This window comes from Chinchilla lanigera, unplaced genomic scaffold (assembly GCF_000276665.1).
Source record: "Chinchilla lanigera isolate Chin_1 unplaced genomic scaffold, ChiLan1.0 scaffold00002, whole genome shotgun sequence".
NCBI classification, from domain to species: Eukaryota; Metazoa; Chordata; class Mammalia; order Rodentia; family Chinchillidae; genus Chinchilla; species Chinchilla lanigera.
This window is the reverse complement of record NW_004955403.1, coordinates 11,013,345-11,036,819: the sequence shown is the minus strand read 5'-3', so window position 1 is coordinate 11,036,819 and position 23,475 is coordinate 11,013,345. Positions and strand designations below refer to the sequence as shown.

Here is a 23,475-nt window from a genome sequence, read left to right as displayed (position 1 = left end):
AAAAAAAAAAAAAAAAAGAATTCATTTCAGCTCTCCTGGACTGCAGCTGAAGTTTGGACTGAGGAGTCAAATTGCTGATAGAGGTCTGTCCGGGTCCCATGGATGAGATGCCTCCCTTGGATACTCTCTCTTCAACCAATTGCTCTGTACACCCACCCCCTAGTACAGGGATTGAACCCAAGGCCTTCACACTTAGCTTCATCCTCAGCTCTTTTTCATTTTTTAAAATTTGAGGAAGGGTCTCACTAAGTCAGTGAGTTTCCCACTCTAGGCTTCAACTTAGGATCTTCTTGATTTAGCCTCCCAAAGGGCTGGAATTACAAACGTGTGCTACCATGTCTGGCTTCAATTATTTTGTGAGTCAATCCACCTCTGGAAAATAAGTTTCTCCCACTTATGACTACATAAATGTTGACAACCTCTTGTGTTTTCACAAATATATCAAGGTTTTCATTGCCAAAAATCAAAGCAAGTATTTACTAATAGTCATAGTACAAATATAATAAAGACACGGGACTTATACACTCCTGGTTGCTATGGATCTTTATTAACTTAGTAATAATTTATTGCCCGTAATAACAAAAGAGGAAGCTTTTTATATCTTTAACCTATCAATGTCACAGACATATTTCTTCATTTATTGGTGCTAGTAAGCATTAATAGCATATTTCCACTTGATACTTGTAGTACTTATGTTATCCTAGATCCAGTTTTTGTGCCTGGATTTAAATTAAATTTGGATATGCTCAGTTGTTCTGGTCACAAATGCACTATAAAGGCATAATGTAATAACATCCTATTTTTATGCACATATATTTAATAATTTCAAGTATTTATAATTATAGAATATAAACCATAAGTATTTGCTTCTTCCATTATTATTTAATCATGTTCCTTATGAGGAAGAAGGAATGTGACACTCTAGTCTAAGGCAATCCTCTTAAAGAAACCTTTTTGTTGACACAATAAAATAATTTTGGAAGAACGTTCTCATTTCAACTGACAACTCAATTGTTGTAAAGCATGTCATTTTTGACAAATTTTTAATGTTGACATTTTAAACTGTAACTGTTACAGCATTCCTTTAAGTGTTTCAATGACATAAACAGATGAATTAATTCCTGTCACATTCATTAAAACAACTGAATGAATTCTTCTTAACAGATAGAAATTCTACTTTCCTTCTCCCCTTGAAACTATTTTCCATTCACTACCAAGGGTTCCCTCACAGAATTTTATTCTGTTGAAGTATGTTTTTACATTAAAAGTAACTTAAAATAATTCTTTGAAAGAAAGTGAATAAAACTCATGATACATGAAGAGTAGAGATCAAAGGCAGAGTAGATCCAGAAGAATAAAGATGTAGCTCATTGGTTCAGCAGTGACATTTTAAAATCTGTGATATTGTGATGTATACATTTTCCTTTGCAGTTTGCATTGCTACTATATAAACTTCTTCTAATCTCTTATAAAAATGTTTGCTCTGTTTTAAAACCTCTTTGGAATGAAATATCTACATACATTTAAAATTCTTTTCTGTCCAAATGGTCAGAGATGAATGTTTTACAAAAATCTTCCCAGATTTTTTTATCATTTTAATTTTTATTAAAAATAATGGTAATAGTGCTGGTAATAACAGTAGCTATCCCTTTTGGAAGGCTTTCTAAATTCTTGGCATCAGTCTAAGGATTAATTAATTACTTGTACTTCTACTCCTTCTATTTGTGTAGAGTGTAGCCACCAAGACTAGAAGTGCAAATGGCACATAATAAATGATTCACTGATATAATGCATAAAAATAAGACTAACTTTTCAGGCTCATGATTACATTATAAAAACATAAGGTATTATGATTAACTAAAGTTTACTTATGAGGAAATGGAGATGGTAGATTTATTGCCTTAAGCAAGTAATTAAAAAGCTGTCATTTTAAAAGTAAACCAGGCAGCTTGGCTCTAAAATGTAATAAAGTTGGTACTGGTTTTGACACATACTTTACCTTAAACATAAGTAAAATTTTATTATTAGCAGTGCATCATTTAATGAGATGAAAAAGGCATGTTACTACAAGGTTTTAAAGAGGACTTGTTCTATGCTTCTAGATCGACATCAACCAAACTGGAATCTATTTACGTGACAAGTCTAGGTCAAAAGTTTAGGAAGCAGGAGAGAGGTGACACAAACCAGGTCCTAGTGGCTGCTCAGGGCCTGCATACCAGAGTGCCCAAGCTCCTTGCTTCCCCTGACCCTTTTACCAGATGAACTACAAGTGGCCAAATTACTGACAACTTGGACCAGACCCAAAGAAAACCACTTCTAGGTGTTCTCTTTAAGAACAACAGCACAAAGTTAAAACTATCAAGTTGAACTGAGGGCTTTGGAAATGTTTTATGTAAGCTACAGTACTCTGCCCGTTATTTCATATTTACCTTATTTGTCAATGTTCTAGCCAAACAAACATCCACTTCTGATTCTCTCACATCTTCATATGGTTCGCTGGCTACTGGAAGTCTTATTCAACCTCCAAAGGCTGGCTAGGCACTTGTGCCAACATATAAAGATTTTTGAAGAAATATGCAGCTCTTTTATAGATAAAAATAATTCTAAAGAAATGTTTGTACTCATAGATGCAAAACTAAAATCTAGAAAGATGCTAACTGTCCTGAAAATATTTTAGAAATATAACACAAAGTAAGGCATAAGTAAAGAGTTCAACTTAACGAATAACAAAATTAATGGAGCCAATAATCTAAATAATTTTAATATAATTTAGTAAATACATTTACTTGAATTTCAAGTCAATAAGGGAAAGGATGAAATTTCTAACGATATAACCATCCTTAGTTTGGGGGAATAGTATATCAAGGTTCCATTTAAATTTGAATAAGATTTAAATGTGAAATAGACCTATTCATAATTAGAAATTTATTAGAAAGTTTTATCTTTACTATTTTAGAGTCAGAAAGAACATTCAGCAAGTTTACTAAACTTCAGTGATAAATAGAAATAAATTCCTGCTTGGTCAGAATTCAATCTAACCAGAGACATTCTTCTATTTTTTTTTTTTTTAAATTTTGTTTTGTTTTGTTTTCTGGCTCTTAGCCATCTGTCAAATTTGAGAATTGGCTGAATGATTATGTAACTAAAGCAATGCAAAAATATTCAACACTAGATGAATTAAGCTATTACAAATCAGGTCTTTTGTTCGAAAGAATTTCAGATGCTATTTTATTTCCAGGTGGAATCTTTTCTTCAGAGCAGTGTCAGACATTCCAGACTCTAGAATCTGGAAGGGATCTGAGAAAACTTACAGTACAATTGGTCAATTTTACGGACTTACAAATAAGGAGTTAAGGAGACTTTAATGGATCATCTTATGGAGGAATTCCATGTCAGTGGTAGAGGAGCTGAGAGTAGGAATCCCACTCTTGTCCATCTCACGTTTGTACTCCTTTCAATTAAGTAAACCACATGTGATTCAAACTACTAGAAAACAAGCGGATCTCACTTTTCAGATATATTTTTCATCTCTCAAGGGGTGATTTTTCCAGCCTCTTTCAATTTAGAGTTTAACTTATTTTCCCTTTAAATTCGTTAGAAATATAATTGGAAAAGAGAACTACAAAGGCAGCAATTAACTTTTCACAAAACAACGCATCAATGCTAATCGAGAGAAAGCAGTTCAGATCTGGACCTTGCATTTCTGAGTCGCTTCCAGTTCATCTCCTTTGAGTTGTCCAATATGTTATAGCCCATACCCGGGGCCATATTCTAAAACATGGCCACTCTCTCAGTTTCCGTGACAGGTACACAGTGGGAGGTCAAAAGCAGTCTTTTTCACAGTAAATGAATTTTCCTCCATTGTATGCTGTCTCCTATGTATCTTCACTAAGCAGGTCTGGGACCTTACAAAAGTGACTGAGGCTACATCACACACACACAAAGTTCAGGAAGAAAAATCCAGCTGTCAGATACAAATAGGCATTTTGAGCACTCAGACCTTGCTCTACGGAATAGTGAGTCATATGAAATGTAACGTGCAAAGGAAGCTGACACATACGAAGGGGGACAACAATGATGAGTTTCCAGAGGCTTTCTGGGACAAAGAACAATCGCAGAGTGCCTATTTTTGGGTCGAGCGGCATGACTTTGGAATTTAAAAGTCACAGTGTGAGTACAGAGTAAAAAATTGTGTCACAGAGTTTTGAATGTAAGACAAATAGCTTAGTAGACTTTATTTTCATTAGTATTATTGCTGTTTAAGAGGAAGATAAGTTATTGTACTGTTGAGCACTTTTAAGTCTAACAATAGCTTAGGGCAGGAACTCTCATTTTGTACGGAAGACGGCTATGCAGTATAATAAAACCGCACCGTTAATATGGTGCTCATCAGGACACTGAATGCCAAATATAACTAAGAAGAAATATCTGTTCTCAGTACTTTCCGGAAACACTAAAGCCCCTAAAACATTGTTAAGGTCTGTGATTGAGACTGAAATGGTTTTGCTAGGGTGTCCTAAAAACAGTATCTAGAGTAGATTAAATTTTTAAAACAATTCACCCTCCCATTTTCCTGTTTCCCTATTTATAAACAAGGTATCACCTTGTATTCCGATTATGAGAAAAATTTGTACCCGTTTGTAGAAGTGTAATAGTGACTCTGTGTATTTAGTAAAACAAATAACCTAGATCTATGTTTAGAGTATTAAACATAATTATATGTATATATGTGTATATATCTTATATATTTGCATGATGTCTATGGCAATGTCACTCACTTACCAGTGTTACTAAACTAGGTAGTATATATTCCAGATAGTTTAATACTACTAGTAAAAACATGGGGTTAGTTAATTCTACTCCCCAAGGGCCCAGGGAAATGATTTTGAAAGTCTGACATATATCCATAATTCCATTATTATTATTTTGTTGGGTAGACTTTCAAGATTTCCTTCATTCAGAAGGTAATGACATACCATTCATGGAAATTTTTCTTACTCTCATTGAAATGTTCTAAATATCTTTGACTTTATTGGAAATCCAACATAGTACTTTCATTAGATTATGAATATTCTTTTGTAAGGTATGCAATACCTGAAAGTAGGGCCATCCAAAGTTTTGACAGGTGGCAGCAAAAGTGGTTGATGTATCATCGTAGGGCCCTGGATGACAAGAGAACATTCTGTGAATTTGTTAATATTATTAGTGGATAGTGGAATTTTACAGAATTTAACTTAAAAGTGTATACCAGTGTATGTCTCTCTGTTAACATCATAAACATGTATTTTAAATGGTGCATTTGAATTGGAGACAAGGAGAAAAAAAGTCAGGCACATTTAGGCTACCATCAAGATAGCCTGGCATCATATGCCCTAAGAATGGGCATGCTAATGGGCACAGGCAGGGAAGTAGTTCTTGTCTATTGCTTGAAATGGTAGCACAAGCAGACATGGAATCTATGGAGACCTGGTTTTGTCAATGTACTGGGGACACATCAGTCCCTGAACTCATGGAGCTTATGTTGCCAGGAGAAAACAAACAATAAACAAGTATATAGAAGTCCAGTGGCAATAAGTATTGCAAAGAAAAATAAGCAGGCTAAATAAGCATAAGAAGAAAGGTAAGGCATTGATGTCATAGAATGCAGCAGCCCCCCTACGAAGGTGACATTTGAACAGTGATCCGACAGAAAGAACATATCATGTGGTATTCAGAAGAAAGGGTATTCCTGGAAAGGATGACTTCAGCAATGGTTGGGAGGCAGGAATGACTCCCAAAGTATGAACAGAAGAGGAAAACTGGTGATCAAATACGTGACCAAAGAGGGAACCACAGGACTGATGGTATTAGAAATAAGCCTTAGCTTGCCCTACAAACAAGATGTAGTAACACGTTAAATTCATCTGCTGCTAAACAAAGACTGAACGGGTATGAAGGTGGTCTGCATATATCTTTGCAGGTTCAAATTAATGTGGAAAGAAACAGCTATAATACAGTTAACCTTGCTTTGCTTGTTTATGGTATTTGGACTTAAAGAATTTCAGAAGTGTCAAACTTGTGTTTTGCGAATTATTTATCTCAATTAACTCATCCTATGATTTGAAAAGCTTATAACTGACCTAAACTTAACAAAGCATTAATTTGCTTTTGTTCTTTATAATAGTCTGAATCACTGCCAAGGATTTCTTCAAAGGCAGCAGGATTATTTACGTGAACAGTCAAAAGGATTGCTATTTTAATTGACATAATTATGAAATCGTATAATATTTGTGGATCAAAGAACATTTTAATGACCTTGTGAAATTACTTTGTAAATATTTACACCTTCACACATTTTAATAATTCATTATAAACTATCATATGCTATAATTAGGATCATGATCTAGTCATATAAAATGTACAAATACGTTAGCAGAAACTCTATGGATTTAGAATCTAGATTTTTCCAAAAACTATTCTGAAAAAATAAAAGCTCTTTTCAGCCTCAGGCTTTATTGGCATACAAATGGAATTTGGTAGGTTCAAAGTTGAAGTTTATTTTCAGTATCTGTACAACTTGTCAGAAAATGTCAGTATAAATAGAAATAACTGAAGAATATTATTGTTTTTACTGCTTGGTTCTAGAAATTTTACTCTTGTCCCAACCAGAAATGCTATGGAAGAACCTTTCCACCCTTTTGGTGTTTTGGACATATACACAGTATCAGCAAATTTATTGAATAGTTGATTTTGGCTACCAAATGTGTTACATATATTAAGAAAATTGCAATGTGTATTGACATGTACCTGCTACTACTTTTTTTTTGGAAAGAATTAATATATGTAGCATCAAATTCTGTAGTAAAATAGATTGACAACCAGTAAGAGAGAATTCAAAGAAATATTACAAAAACACAAAGAAGACAATAAAGATGCTTGGAGAATTAGTAATTTTATTTAAATAGCACCACTGGGTAAAGTGATTGGACGATAAATCTAAAATCAACTAAATCCTGACAACACAGAAAAGAAATATAGTAAATAAGAATAATAGAACTATCTTCTCCATACAGTGTTGCCATAGTGAAGCAGATAATTAAGCTAAAGAAAAGAAACTTGCCTACCTATATTTGTTAAAGGAAAATCAAAAGCTTGAAGAAATATACTAGTTAAATTGAACGGATAGGTATAATATCAGTTCAGTTGACTGAAATTGAGAAATGGTGTGAAACAAATTCCAGTGCCTTCTATAATGTTTTAAAGCATAAGAAATAATTTTTACAACACTAGGAAGTAGCAAAATCATATCCAGGACATCTGTAATTAGGCTCCACAAACTATTTTAAATATTTAGTAGATTTAAAAAAGACAGACAGACATGCGCACACACACACACACACACGCTGGAATGGAATTATTCACTTTTCTTCCTCCCTTTATCTTTTAAAGGAGATTTTGACAGCTACTTGATGGACCTTTTGAATAAAGGGAAATGGAAAGTTAGGGCCCTATTTGTAGGCACCGTCCCTCTGTATTTTTATTCATGATGAGAAATGCTATTCATATCTTTGCAATTTTCAAAATAATAAAATATTTTTTCCTTATTCTGGACCACCTAACAAAAGAGACAGGCTTTCTCTTAAATAATTATAAAAAGCAGTGGCTTAACCATAATTCTACAGCATCAAGTTATTGCTGCCCTATTCGAAACAAATGTTTTAGAGGAAATTTTCATTGTTTAACATATAAATTCATTGTAATTCATAATTAGGGAAATGCAAATTAAAACCACAATGAGATACTATGTTACACCCATCAGACTGGCAACAATTAGAAAAGTTTGACAATAATACGGTCTTGAAAAGGATGTGGTGCAATGGAAACCTCATGTACTGTTGGTGGGACTAAAAATTGGTACAAGCACCATGGATTGCTGGGATCCTGAAATCCCTCTCAGAAATACATTCCGCAGAGGTACGCACACATATGCCTACCAGGAGAAGGTAGGGAAAATGTTTATTGCTTGGTTGTTTCTGATAGCCGAATGATGGAAGCAATCCAAATAGCCCTCAGCAGAAGAAAGGATAATTACATTCTGATATATTCATGCACTGGAGCGCTGACTGCAGCTCGAAAGGAAGGAACCAGAGCCACACACATTAGTAGTGGCACAGCTCAAAACCACAATGCTCAGAGAAAGAAGAAAGTCTCCAACAAATATGTTCATGATGATTCCATTTGCATAAAAGTAAAAACAGAAACAGTAAATCTCAATAATATATTGCTCAGAATCACATACAAATGTGTGGCAAAGCCATAAAGTAGAGAAAGGGAAGGACCAGAACAAGTTTAGGAAATGGTTTATTTCTGGGAATATGTCTGTGTTGATGAGGGCAGAAGATGATGAATAAGTTGGATTCTAAGCAAATAGATGTTCAAGTATATTTGTGTTATGCTCTATCTACCTATCCCTCCATTTATCTGTCATGTATCTAGCATCTATGTATTTATCTAATCTATCTGTTTGTCATACATCTTTGTTTCTTAGATTTAAGATTAAATAAATTTTATGCAATAGTGTGCAGGATATGAACACTTACTGTAGAATGATGTTGGTTTTGAATCCATGAATCCAAGCATATTAAAATGCAAAGTATTTGTGATGGATCAGGGCATTTAGGTGGGTGGGAGATTGAGCTGCCTTACACAATATTGGTTGAACTTAGAAGTTATTTCTTTTTGTACTAAAGTAAGAACTCGTATAAGATTTCACAGCTCTATAAGATGAGTAATTTGTGCACTTAGAATTTCACAGATATAATGTAGGTGGGTAAATCATATTTTAGTTTTGCTCACTTCCCTAGTTATTTGGATGGAATTTTATACCAGGAATGCCAAACCCTTAATCATATATACATGCGATCGTATATACAGTGATGTCAAAACACTTGATCATATATACACAAATATACATGCATGTATTTGTGCATGTGTGGGGGTGGCTATTTGCGTGTATGTGTATATGCTCTCCTGAGTCTGTACATTTGTATTTTGGATTATTATAAAATTCTTCAGACTTTCAGATTAGAATGATACAGAGAGGGCAAAGGCACCCCGTAATCATAAATCTAGTAATTCTCAACTAAGAATGAAAAGAGAAGTATTATTTATATCTTTTTATTTATGAGTAGTTCCACGTGAGTAAATACTTAATGCTTAGTTATTTAGAGAGACAATCACTTGATTGAAAAACATGCCACATTCTCTCTTTTATTTTGTTACTATGCCTAGCAAGCTCAGGGTCCTGAATTTGATTCCCAGTACCAAAAAAAAAAAAAAAAAAGAAAGCCTCTTATTATGTTATTATACATTTGAGCCTGATACACGAATGTGTCAGTCTTACTCTCACAAGCTCCAGAAAGCCCATCTGGAGAGAGTGAGGCACTGCAGTAGGTGAGACTCCGGGGTCTTCCTCTGAGTTATCGCCCTGACCATTTGGGTGCAGCCATGAGCACGGAAGGTAGTGATCACTGCCCAGAGGTGATGCTTGTGTCTCACTGTCTTTACACTTCTCCACTGTTGTCACGAAAAGCTAGCTTTCAGATTAAGTCTCAATCCTATTCCCCAACCAAAAGAACAGCGACAACTTTTGTAATGCAAATTTTAGATAAAACAGCTGAAAGACACTTACATGTCAACCCTAAATGCTACCTCTGTGGCTACCCTTTGCCCATGGTCATGTACCCAGAGTCTCCTTATCTTAAGAGAGGGGATTCAGCAGTGGACTTTTATTTCCTAGCTATTCTGGCAAATAATAGGTTTTACCGGATCAATTTATCTTCCTTTCTAGCCTAGTTTTGGCCTCTCTTGCCCTCTTCCGTTCTGTTCAGCCCTCTTTCCTTCTCTTGTTTCTTTATTTTCTAATTCTATGCTTGTTTTATTTGTTGTTGTTTTGTTTTTCTCCGGTACCGGGAACCGAACTCACGACCTTGCGCTTGCCAGGCAGGCACTTTTGCCGCTGAGCTAAATCCCCAGACCTCTAATTCTATGCTTGACATTAGTTTTATATCAGGCTTTTCATTTAGTCATTAATAATTACTAAGTTAACTTTATTCCTATCATCATATCTTTCTATTCTTTAGATGAGAATTCCTAGGAGACTTTTTCTGTCTTAGATTTTGATGCTATTTAAAATTTATAGCAACTGTTGTACACCTAATTTATCAAAAGACAATTATAATGGACTTTCTCTAAGCTACACATTATATTCTGCCAGAACAGGCACTCAAGTATTTATCACCTCTGCTGCATCTAAATGAAAGAGACCAAGTATTTTGGCTTCGCCTTTTTCTGACAAGGACTACTAGGGTGTGATCCTCTGCCATTGTGGGGACTGAAATTAGATTGACAAAGGCTGATTTGGTTCTGCAGAATGAGAAATTATTGCATAAAAATTGCAAGTGCAAAGTAATTGAACTGAAAATTCTTTCAAGGCTTTTATTTATGTGAAATTTATTTTAAAGGTCTTTTCCACCGTTTCAAAATATCCACTCAGATTAGAAAATGCCACACTTTTTTCCTTATATCAATTGTTATTGATCCCAGATTTTGTTTTACTATTATTATCTTCTATTGGGGTATCTTGCCATAACTTTTTGCAGTCATTTATATGGATTTTCAGAATCAAATGGAGAAAATACTGCATATAAGAACTGAATTAGTATAGTCTAGCTTTTACAGTAATTTACATTTTACAGTATTTTTAATATTATTTCCTTTAGGTTTTATGACATAACTTTCTCATAAACACACTATTTGATGATTACTACTTCAAATAAAGCCAGAAACTTCAAGAAGAGTTAAAGAACAGTAAAGGACAGAGGTAAGAAGTCATTTGACAGTTTACTTTTACTTTTGAGCCATACTTCCTTTAAGAGAGAGCTGATTTTAATGCAAAATAGCTTTCTGCTTATGGCTTGCAGCCTACTAAGACTGCTTTTAGAGAATATGTATGTGAAAGAATAATAACCTTATGCTCATATATTTTATTTTCTCTGAATACAATTGACATATTTGGACAATCCATATTTTCTCAAAGGAAAATTATTGTTTCCTGAATAATATATGTGTATCTGGGCTCAGAAGAGAAAACTCAAGGTGTGATATTTGTAGGTGAATGCCTGATTAAGATTCTATTTTAACAGAAAGCAGTGAAATTGGCTCTATGATTCTCAAATGAGAAATCTCAACTACAAAAAGTTGTATTGTGACACCTTGCGAGTGTGTCAGTTCTAAAAGGACATTTTATGAAGTCCAACATGAGGCACTCAAACAAGTCATAATTTTATTTGATCATAAAACTATGTTTGAATTTATAACATAGTCCTTTGCCTTTAACCTTAAAAAGCTGAAGTGCTAAGTGTTTTTCTACTACAAGCCCTATTGTCCAGAAAGGCAATAAGTACTGGGGCACAGTTTTTGTTGGGAGGCAGTGGTTGGCAAGTTCATCAGTTTCAACAAGAAATTCTGCCAGGCTCAGCTATTGTTCGACTATTTAAGGAGAGTTCAACATTTTGTGTTCAAACACTGAGCAACATTCTCATTTATACCAGTTTGAAAAGTCATGCCTTAGAATTCAGCGAAACCTGGACACTACAATCACTGTGGAAGGCATCCTTCTCTAGTGATCTTCCCTTACAAAGAGAGTGGAGAGATAAGTATTAGGTTAGCCCAAGAATAACAGAATGATCACTACTTTTGACTATTTTGTCTTTGGAAATAAGCAGTGCTTGTAATACCTTTAGAACTGCACCTCTGGTATCTAGTATATATTGGGTACAATATACAATAACATATGGTACAATATACAAAATAACATAAAGCCAATACCCAGTTTCCTGTAAAATAGAGACTAGTGTAAAAATCCATGCTGTGATGTAACTATTTCTTAATTAACCTTTATGCACTTATGCTATGCAAGCCTGCATATAAGTACTTAGAATATATTAGTGAAAAAAACAAGTAGAAATCAATACACCTGTGGGGAGTACATGTTCATGTAATGGATAGAAAATAAATAATAATTTAGAAAATATGCAAATTGCAGTACAGGGTTTGTTTCAAGATGATTAGCATTATAGGACAAATCTAGGACAAACTCAAATGGATGGAGAGGGAAAGAATATTGTGGTGGCAGAGGTGTAGGTTCAATTTTTAAATAGTAGAAGGGAACCCATAGAAAAGTTACATCAAGGAGATTGTGAGGAAGTGAGGGAATTAACATTCTGATATTTGGGGAAAGAGTATTCTACTGTCATTCAAAGAAGCATCCAGATAATACTTAGCTGTCATTTAGATGATGTAATTATTTTCCTTTAAATTCTTGCATTTATATCAGAAGTACTAGCAAGATAGGAACTTGGTTAAAGCGGAAGGAATCCACAAAAGGAAGTAAAAATATTAAAATCTGGAATCCAGGAACTGTATAGGACCACAAATAAGGAAGATTAGAATTTTTTCCATATTCAGATATTGTAATGACATTTATGTGAGGATTGGTAGAGAAAGAGGGAAATGGTAAATTTAGGTGCAAGCTGAGATACTTCTTCAGAAAGTACTCCCTCCCTGATCGCTGTGACAGCAATGAAGTAATACGATGCACCGTGATCTTTGTTGCTCATTACAAATTTAGTTGTATTCTAAATAAGTATTGCCAATGGAATTGATATATTTTGTGATAGATGTCTAGATAGAAACTTTGCATATCTAGACTCTATTTCCCTTCCATCATTATTATATTATGTAATTATTTATGGAAGAAAAAGGTAACCAGATTTAGAAAAACCCTTGAAATCTAAGCTATTCTGTTTGATTAGAAGGAAAGTGTTGTCTATTTGTTACTGTGTAACTTTCTATAAACAAAGAACGTTTTGTGAAAGACCACAACTCATTTATGAACTCTGCTAATATTGATATATTCATTTTATTAAATATTGACATATTAATTTCATAATCAAACATGAACTTTGAAACAAGAAGGAACGTGAACAAGAAAGTCATTGTCTCAAGAAGAAAATTTTGAAAAATGTTGGGCTTCAGTAATGTGAAAATAAAAGTCTTCATATGAGATTAGATCAATATAAGATTGGAACAACCAGACAGCACTGAAGTCTATCAAGTGGCTTTTCCTCAATATTTCATTCATTTTTAAATTAATTTAATACTTCAAAGCTATCTTCCTTAATTACATACTTTTAAAGAAGAATTTACTATGCTGTGTTCCATGTCTTGAGCTGGAGATTGTCAGAAGAGATAAAGATTTTTTGACCATAAAATTGTGTTCAAATTTAATGAACCAGATTCTACTTAGCCTACACCCTTTAAAATAATATATATAAAATTCACAAAGAGTTTGTTAGCATGCTTCTCAGTTTTACAAGCACTTAAGGTGTGCCATACGCCATACTGGTAATTAAAGGTAAGCAGCCAGGTGAGGTGGTGCACATCTACACTCCTAGCACTTCGGAGGCTGACGCAGGAGAGTGTCACAAGGCAAGCCTGACTTCAAATAATCCCCCTCCACCATGCCTTTATAAAGGCAGTATGGACACAAGTATAGAATCTTAATCCATGCTGTTCTCCGCCACTGCACTTTCTCTTTTGCTGCCAGATCAGTAGTCTATGTCTTAACTAGAGTGTTTTGTAATATGTTAAATTTTCACAAGCCAAGTATTTTCTGTATCTGTTTATTATTTCAAGACAACTTTGGGCTATGGGTGATAAATCCCAAATAAAATAAACCTTGTTCAATGAAGAACAATCTAACAAATTTTAATTGGCTCCTACCTTTAGACATGCCTTGGTTAAAATATTCGAAACTCTACTTTTATAATCTTCTACAATTTTGATCTTTCATAGTTCAACAGAGAACATTTTCTTGTATGTAATTCCATTGTAAATGTCGCGCTATTTATCCTAGCATCTATAGAAATAACTGCATAGCTACATGAGTTAAAATATAGATTTCTCTTTGAAAGGATTAAACCATGACAGGGATAGAAATCAGAACGTTTTCCTTCTCAAATAATATATACTGTCATGATAACAGAATTAGAGGAAGGATAATTCTGAATGGTCCTATATGAATGGCATATAGGAAACCACGCTATTCTCAACAGACCCAACAGACAAGGGAGATACTTTGAAACTTATTCAACTATATGAGAAATGTGAGTCTCTGAATGTAATTTCTTTGTTTCTTTGCCTGTTAGTTCTGGAGAAAGAGTTTTTAGTTTTCATTAATTTTCATTGGGGATCATAATTCACAAATATTCAAAAAGAGGTTCTTAAGTTAATGATGTTCAAAGCCTAATGACTGTGTTGTAGTTCCATTCCACAGGTACTCTTTCTCTATATTTTAAAAATATAATGCAAAAGAATATATATGTTTATCATTAGGCCAGCATAAGATATGCCTGTAATAAAGACATTTAAAAATAGCCACAAAAACTTGGAACACTAAAAATTGAGCTATTGCATTATTCTTAATGTTATTTTTTGAGCTTCTGTAGGTGTTATACTGGTTACAATTAAAAATTTCTTGACTGTCATCTATATTTACTCCCAAGATATTACACAAAATGCAAGTAAGTAATAAATAAATTTAATTTTACTATCTTTTGCTTGGGAAGGACTTGGTTTAAATCTGTTTAGTCATTATCCCTATTTGACTTTTCATCATCAGTAGCAGGAGGTCTGATAATGGACAATAATGTGACAAAATGCTTAAGGGACAGAATCAATAGACATAGGGCAAAACCAGTATTTGGTTTTCATGATTGTGTGACTTTGAGCATGTACTTCATGAAGACCAAAAGTTTTTGGATAAAAAATATTTTTTGCATAAAGAATAGAATGTTTTTGTGGAAAAATGTTTTTGCATAACAATAGAAACATACATTTGTGTACCTTTTATAATTGTTACTATGACGGTGTGTTTTAATGTTCATGTTCTGCAGGAATAGAGATTAGCAGGATCTGTTGTGTCACATTCTGGCACGTGTTTTATGATGGCAAAAGGGTGATCATTCTACAAACTGTAGTTATGAGCTACACTTTTTCACCTTTGTGTTATGAATCACTTCTCTTTCATAGATGAGAAAGAGGAACTAATACGTGGTGAACTGGGGTTTACATGTGGATGATCTAACTCCAAATCTAGGCTGCACCTATGTAAATAAAATGCACTTAAATCTCAAAAACTAATAAGTAAGCTTCTTTTCCTTTAGCTAATAAAATACATTGGCATATTTTCAGAAAAGATTTAAAACCAAAAAATTTATTGAAAGCAAATTTTTAAAGGATAGATCCACAGACCGATTAGTACAGCATTCAACCTGTTACTTGGTTGTTAGGTTTCCATTAACTAAGGTAAAGCAAATCTATTTTAACTCATATGGGGATTTAGCTCAGCGGCACAGCGCTTCCCTGGCAAGCGCAGGGTCATGAGTTCGATTTCCAGTACCGGAAAAAAACCAAAGGGAAAAAAAAAAAAAGGAAAATACAGAATTTTGGGGGAACAATAATAGTTTTGAATTGATGACATTCATTTCCTATAGTTTCCGTCTTTCTTTCTTATTCAAGTATACTTTATCCCTCTGTGGTACTTACCACAGTTTAAATTTTCCCTTCAAATTGTCCTCGGAAGGAAGGCAAAACTGAGTTTTACATAGAAAACTCATGTCTACTTAAAAATTGGTCTCAGGTTAATCAACAAACACGGCTTCAAATTAGCACTCATTTGTGAAAAATACAAAATCAGTACATGGATGTAGGAAAAATTTATATGAAATGTGACAGATGAAGTCTTAGTTATGTGCTCAAGGACATAAAAAGGATCTTCCATATGACTAAGAAGTAGAGAGAGAGGGAACCACTGTGAATAATCTAGTTGCATTTAACTATGTGATTGATATTTCATACAGCAAATAGTACACTCAGGATTCTTATAATTTTTATGAGAAACACATGATTGTGAGCAGGTTAAGGTGAACCTGGATAGAGAAATAGCTACATGTTTATACAAAAACTTATATCATGTTAACACTGTATAGTTTAAAAAATATGTCCTATCTTAAGGGGAATAAAGTTTCTCTGAAAATCAAATTATATCCAAAAATATTAGTATAACAGGATTTACTGCTTCAATATCATAGGGATTCCTTATTCTTCTGTTTATTTTGATTTATGTTGGCTTGAGTTGGGTTGAATTTTGTTCTTTTTATTGATACAGTGGTAAAAATATGTAATACATCTAGTTAAAACCATGAAAGATAAAAGATAAATCTTACTTTTAACATTTAAAAATAAATGTAAAAAATATTAGTGTTAATTTTGTTTAATACTATGTTAAATAAACAAATGAATGGAAGAAACATATTCTAAGAAAGTATTTATAACTCATCTGATACTAATTCTAGTTATTTAGGAAACATAGACCTTAACTCACTTCACAGTGAGTGCTAATGTCTTATTTTTTAATAATAAAGAATAAAATGGGTATTGTGTCCTTATAATCTAAATAGATTTCTTCTTTTTTTGTAAAATGGCCTACTGAATTAAAAAGTAAATTAAATTGGAACTAAAAATACTCAAATGTAGGGAAATGTACAGGTTATTTGACCAAATCGATTTCACCAAAATATTATATTTCCAATGAAACATGAAAAATAATCACTTGGTTTTATGGAGGACTTTCCTGCTTAAATAAGAATGACTGTTTATTAATAGCCTAATACAAGTACTCTGGTAGAACAACAGGAGTTATGAATGTTTAGAGTTTATCCATAAACTTCGCAGTTGGGTTCAGCAAACATTTTAGATAGTGGTGCACTATCTGCCCATGCTAAGTGTATTCTCTAAAGTTTTGATTACGTCAACAACTCAGATGCCTACAAATGACTTTCTGAGTGTCTTCCATTAACACCACTGCAGTGACACAGTTTATGTTTAAGGGCTAAGGGCCACTCTTAACCCTAAACAAAGATTAGATTAAGAATAAAGCCAAACACTTCAGATAATGTTGTTTGAATACATCTGTCTTCTGAAGAGTTGACACCATCATCCTTACATGGCTAAAACACAAAACCGTATTTTCAACATTAAATCATACATAAACTGTAAATTTTGCTTAGTGAATACCTACTTTGGTTCTTTAAACATGGTTGCATTAATTTTCCTAGAAAGATCAAAAACAATCCTCAGACACGGTCGCTATCAAAATTTAAACATATAGATAACACTGATAACAAATTATTGTTATACTGATTCTAAATATGATCTAAGTCAGGGATGTAAAAAAATGTCATTAGCTGGAGTTCAGTTAGTTTTGTATCTATGAAATAATGTCCCAGATACATATAAAGCATATAAAGTAATTTTTAAAATATTGTTTTAACATTTTAACCAGAATGTATTTGTTATACATAAAAATAATAACATAATACATGCAGGTGAATATGAACGTTCTCATAAACATGCCAGTCTGTTGACACAATTTATACCTTAAAATATTATTAAGAACATCCAGTAAAAAAAAAATCATTTACCTTGGCTATGCACTTAATCTTAAAAAATGCAGACTTAGTTATAATTATTTTTATTTTTCTGTTTTTAAATGAATTCCTGAAAAATGAGTGAATAGTTTTACACATACTAACATTCTTTGTTTATAAAGTTAAAATAGTTCTTTGATGTGTGGTAAAATACATTAGATAAAAAAGATCTTGTAGCAACAATCAAAATCACATCTCTTAAACCTAGAATGTTTTCGATAAAACATGTTTGTGTTCATATTAATCTTATAATTTATCACTACTATGTTTTATACACTTAGAAATGTTTGAACAGATTTTCTGATGCTGTGGGGAAATATCTAGAATAATAAATTATCTATATGGCTAAAAGCATGCATTGATAGTCTGACATTAATTTTAAAAAGCAAAATATATTATATAATATGAACATTTATTTCAAATTTCCACATATTTACCCAAATAGTAATAATAACTTTTTGGCCCAGTGCTCCTTAATACACACGATTCAGTGTTATTCACCCATATTTTGATAGTAAATATTATAAACCAAGCCATTAATACAGATAAAAACACTTAATTAGATTTGGGGAGAGAATTATGCATTTTGGTCTAGAGATTAAACACAAATTAGAAAAGTTTAGGGAGTTAGTCACTATAAAATACGATATTAATATAATGTCTCCTTTTAGGAAAGTCTGACTTGAAATGATGCCGGTTTAATTTTTGTTGTTAACCCCTAAGACTGGGTCATTTAATGCATTGTTTCCTTTTTTCTTCACAAATTACCTAATGACTACAGTCATATTCTAAAACACCTCCCTCCTCTAGGCATGTGTCAGGGAACTCAGAAGTAGAATTTAAGATTGAAAAGACAAACCAGACGTAACACTTTGAAAGAGTCAGGAAGGCAAGAATTAATGAACGTTTCCATCAGACTGAGACGTCTGTGGGAAACGGAGTGGGAGATCACCAAGGACTTATCCCGGATGAGTTAACAGCCTATTGTTAGCGCGCCAGACCCCGGGTGACAAAGCACGGAGGCTTTCACCGCACGTCTGGCAGAGCTTAATGTAAGTGAGAAAATGCACTCTTTAAAAATTACACAGTCCACATGTTTTGAACCCAAATCTGATATCTAACTTTCTGTAGCAACAAACTATGATATCCCTATTCCGGACAACTTCATAGGTGCCAGCCCCTTAAACTGCCCGGGACAGGCTGGACTATTGAAAACAGCATTAACCGATGTTTCATCTCAACGTTTCAGTGACTTCTATACTGAAAATTCTTTCTTCAATACATACTTGAATTTCTCCACTAATATATTCCTCTGGGAAAATTCCGCTATCCTTTTTATCTAGTTAGCTCACTAGCATACCCTCCCCAAAAGCTCGCGGAAGGGCACCCGGCAAGTTGAAGAAATACGTTCTCTCAGGTGCAGAGAATTAAAACGCAGAATTAATAGAGAAAGCTTACGTTTTACAACTGCAGGTTGTAAAACTACAACCTTTGGAGCCCACCCCATGATCTAAATACAACCCAAACAGATCAAGGTTCCCAAAAGAGATAAACACTTCTGGCAGCGAACAATGAACATTTCATGAGTTCAATAGTTAGAGATGGAAATGTAAATAGAAGTGAAAGGTAAATAAAAGCCAAATACAATAAATCCAGATTAATTACTTTTCTTTTAACTCGGCATTGTTTCCACTACAGAGTGCATGGTGAGGCTCCGGGACCCAGTAATCAGCTATTCTTTCGCCACTTTCATAGAATCCTTATTATTTGGAAAGTTTAAAGACCCTCCTGGGGGAAAAGTGTTTTCCAGCTGTTGAATTCAAGATCAGCTAAGAGTAGCACTTATGATAAAAGGCGCCGTTTTATGATTAAGGTATGTTCAGAGACATGCTTTTCAATCCATGTAGGTTTTTATTACTTGGTAAATTATTTTCTAGATGATCACTATAAATAGTAATATGCAGTGATAATAGATTTCCTATGCACTTTGAGGTAATATGCTGTAGTTTCTCAGCCTGTGAAATAAGAGCGGTTGTTACAACAGCATTTCAATGCTATTTTCTACATTCTTGGTAAAAACATTGTCAAAAAGCATGAGGATACTACTCACAATAAATATATTCATTTCAACCGAAGCACTTACCCAGCACAGCTCGTGAGGAAATTCTTGGTGAAATAGCCTCAGGATGAAATGTGATTTTCTGTGATTCTGCAGCAGAGATTTACACCCAGGCAAGGTGGGGAGGAAGGAAAACTTGCAATAGGACCTGCAGGCGTGAGAGAGTCCAGTAAGCGGAGCCTGACGGTCCCAAGGCAGGAGGTGACACTCACTGCTGGAAAGAGGAGTTGTTTTGAGTGGATTGGACGTGTTGTCAGATTGTAAGTGATCAGCAGAGAAGGGAAACATCAGAGCTTCCTGTTACATCACTCTGACCCCGCCTGCAGTTAGTGTTAGGTTACTTTCTTTCTCAAATAGAATACCCCAAGAGAGGAGGGAGCTCCTTTCTTATTCTGAGACCAGAGCAAGAAGCAGCCTGAACAGACCGAGCTCCTGTGCTGTAGGAACACACTGTTAGCAGCCAGAGCTGGCTGGCTTTCACCTTGCCTGAGCTCTGTTAGAACTTGCCAAACCAAGCTGCCTGTGACTTGAAGGAAATCTATCAAAGAATGAAAGAATCAAAGGTGTGCGTGTGTGTGTGTGCGCGCATGTCTGTGTGTTGAATTAGTGATTACAAGCATCTAGGAAAGATTAACACATCTTTGTTCATAAATGAGCATGTAAAAGCACTGCATTCAACAGAATTCATTCTGTGATCTGACTCATTGATTTGGACTTCTGACAAGCAGATTTTAGTCTTTGTTGATTTTTTCACAATTAGATCAAGAAACTTTATCCTGCATTTTTAAAATTGTTCTTTCTTCCCTCTGCTCATAACTATATATTTATATATATTTCCTAATAACTCTTTGACACCATTAATATTTTTGATTCACTCATTCATTTGTAATAGTAAACTCTAGTAAATTAAAAAGAAAATTCACGCTTTGGGCTTATACCATAAAACTCAGTGCAAGACTTTCTCCTCCTTAATACATCAAGGGCTATTCCACATTGGGAGACTAATTGTAGTATTTATCCTTAAATTATTGAGTAAGTATATAGGTATGTTGGCCTAGGGGTGTAGTCCATCAAGATTCTTGAATAATTCATATCCGTATCATCTCTTAGAAGTGAAAGGAAAATTACATCTCTAGAGTCAGATCTTTGGGTGTTGACATCCTACAAATAAAAGGTATAAGAACTTCCAGTGAGCTGATCCGACTATGTTGTGTTACATCAGGGCCAGTGAAAAGGTAGATGAGGGAAATGTCTCAAATGCACACTTAAACGTGACAACAAATGTCTGGAAAACTATGGCTGAACTTAGAATATCTCAATAACCAATGAAGTCATTCTGAGCCAGTGTGGCATTATGGATAACATGTTAATTCAGTGTCACAGTGGGACGTGTGTAAGAATTGTGAGCAGAAGTTATTAGGGTAAAACAGTCACCGCCATTAACCTCCCTCAGGATCCCCCCCCACTCCAAACACACTTAGTCCTTCATCCTGCCACTTTCTGAAGGAGGTCTGGACTGCTTCTCAGGAGTCTTTAGCTGCCCTCTCACAGTTGCCTGCATGTACTGAATCAATTCAAATATTTATGTTTCATGGTCATTTTAACTTTGTGAAAGAACTGTAAGACGCATGGTGCCAGTTCTGGTGAATAATCAGGACACACCATCATGCACTTACTAATCTGCCGTTCTGCTGCATGGCACTCAGCAGCAGCACACACCATACTTGTGAGCACACCTCATAATACTCTCAAGAAAAGGGGGCTAGGGATTTAGCTCAGCAGCACAGCGCCTGCCTGGCCAGCTCAAGGTTGTGAGTTCGATTCCCAGTACAGGAAAAAAACAAAAAAAGACCCTCAAGAAAGAGGACTTTCAGAACTGCTTTAGGAAGCGGCAAGAAGGATGGCACATGTGCGTTTGAAGCAAGGAGGAGTCTACTGAGGGCAATTAGTGACTACTTGATTTTACTGTATTTTTTCAATTCAGTCACACTGTAGTATTTGATCACCCCTTGCATCTATATGCTAGAATCTCTACTCAGAGCACACTGAAGACATTTGCAATAATTTAAAAAGTAGTGATCCGCATGTATGCTGAGCTAGTCTAGTTGTGTTTGAGGGAGCTAAGGAAAATTACTCCGTGTCATGCTATTTAATCACTGAAGCACAGTTGACTAACTACCTCACGAGGAGTCAAGGGCCAAATTCTCAGCAGTTAACAGCTGCTGCCGCCAACAAGGTGTAGATGTGACCCAGCAGAGCACTGTCAATAAGGCTTTCATCTGAAGTGGAGAGTGGTGCGCAGATGAAGAATGCTTAAGATAAGCCTGTGTCCACTTCAGAATTCTTTACATCGGATTTATGCCTCTTTTGAGGGGCGTGGCCATATAGGACCCCAACAGGGAGCACAGGTCACCATATGAAACTGAACAGTCAGGAGGATACTGACTCAACATCTGTTTATATTGGTTAAGCTAATTCAGACAAAGCTTGTGATTTGATAAATATAATTTTCTATCAACTAAACTGACCACTTTACTGCCTTGATGCAACGTTCTACTGCGAAAAAAAAAAAAGTAAAGCAAGACAAAACAACAACACTTTTATTTGAAACAAACATACTATGGGCACCTAGCAGCTGCTGTTAGCACTTTTTCAGGTTATTTCTCAGGGCAAATAAAAACAAACTGTATTAGGTAGAAGAATGTCTGTCCAAAGGGTGAGGCAATGGGTGTGATTATGATATTGGCTAGTATTAAAACTGAAGGGCTGACCTTGCCTGAATTGTACCCATAGCTTATAATTTTAAGGGAAATAAAAAATATTTACTATAAATAAAAATTCAACAAGTGCAGAAAGCTGCATTTAAAATTCGCAGTCAATATATGTGGTCCTTATGTAGATGAATACAACTATTATCTTACTTTCTATGTAGTGTTTCTTTTAGTATTTTATAATTTTTTTTCAGGTGAGTCCAAATAATGTAAGGAAGAATTCACCAAATATTTGCCTTTTTCTGAAATTGATTTTTGTTAAATTTGCAATGATTTGGATATTAGTCAGTATTCATGATTGTTTGAAGGGTGACTCTTGGTTGAATAAAGAGCCAGTACTGGCAAATAACATATGTGGCGGGTTAATTAAAGCTTTATTTTAAATGCAAGTAATAAATGCTTTTTAAAATAAGGGTAAAAAGTGAAGTTTTCAAGAGTAAACATGTACTGGTGGGGTAATGGTATTTCTCAGTCTCCTAGGGTAGTCTTAATGTTTGCTTCCAAGCCCACAGTGTTCTTGCTTGTATAATATCAAATATGGTCATACTACCACACATATCTATACTGACATTAAATGAATATTAAAAGTGAGTAACTCAGTTTAGAAACCCCAATTTTTCCCCAGAAAATTTAAAATAACTCTTCCAATTTCTAGGATACTTGTTGTGCACATTGAAAGAGATGGTTTTACATCTCTGGGTATGGATTTATTCTGAAGTGATTCTTATTTGTGAAGTATCAACCTTAATTGTGAAAATATAGGTTTATGTAAACCTGCATTTAGTATCTTATCCTAAATAGCGTTTGATTAAATGCCCAAGTTTTCTATTTTTCTTAAATAATGTAATCTTTCAGTTCAAAAGATGGCAAGAAGTATTAATGTTTTCCAATACGAACAGATACTTTTAAAACTATTATCATAAGACTTAGAGAAGTTTTTAAAGTTTCAGCAATTTGCACTTTTCTTGATTTTCTTAAAAAAAAAAGTGACTAC

At 34.3% G+C, this 23,475-nt stretch overlaps 1 protein-coding gene across 4 annotated transcripts in view; it reads right to left on the bottom strand.

The window, feature by feature from the left end:
- Positions 1-20,067, bottom strand: part of Calcrl (calcitonin receptor-like) — a 101,742-nt gene extending 81,675 nt beyond the window's left edge. For 3 of the 4 annotated variants that reach the window (XM_013512405.1, XM_005373331.2, XM_005373330.2), the window contains exons 1-2: positions 19,735-20,067; positions 5,095-5,162 (exon numbers count right to left, since the gene is read on the bottom strand). The gene's annotated coding sequence lies outside the window, so the exon portion shown is untranslated. The remainder of the gene's footprint in view (positions 1-5,094; positions 5,163-19,734) is intronic. The other variant, XM_005373332.2, reaches the window with a different exon arrangement.
- Positions 20,068-23,475: the final 3,408 nt, after the last annotated feature.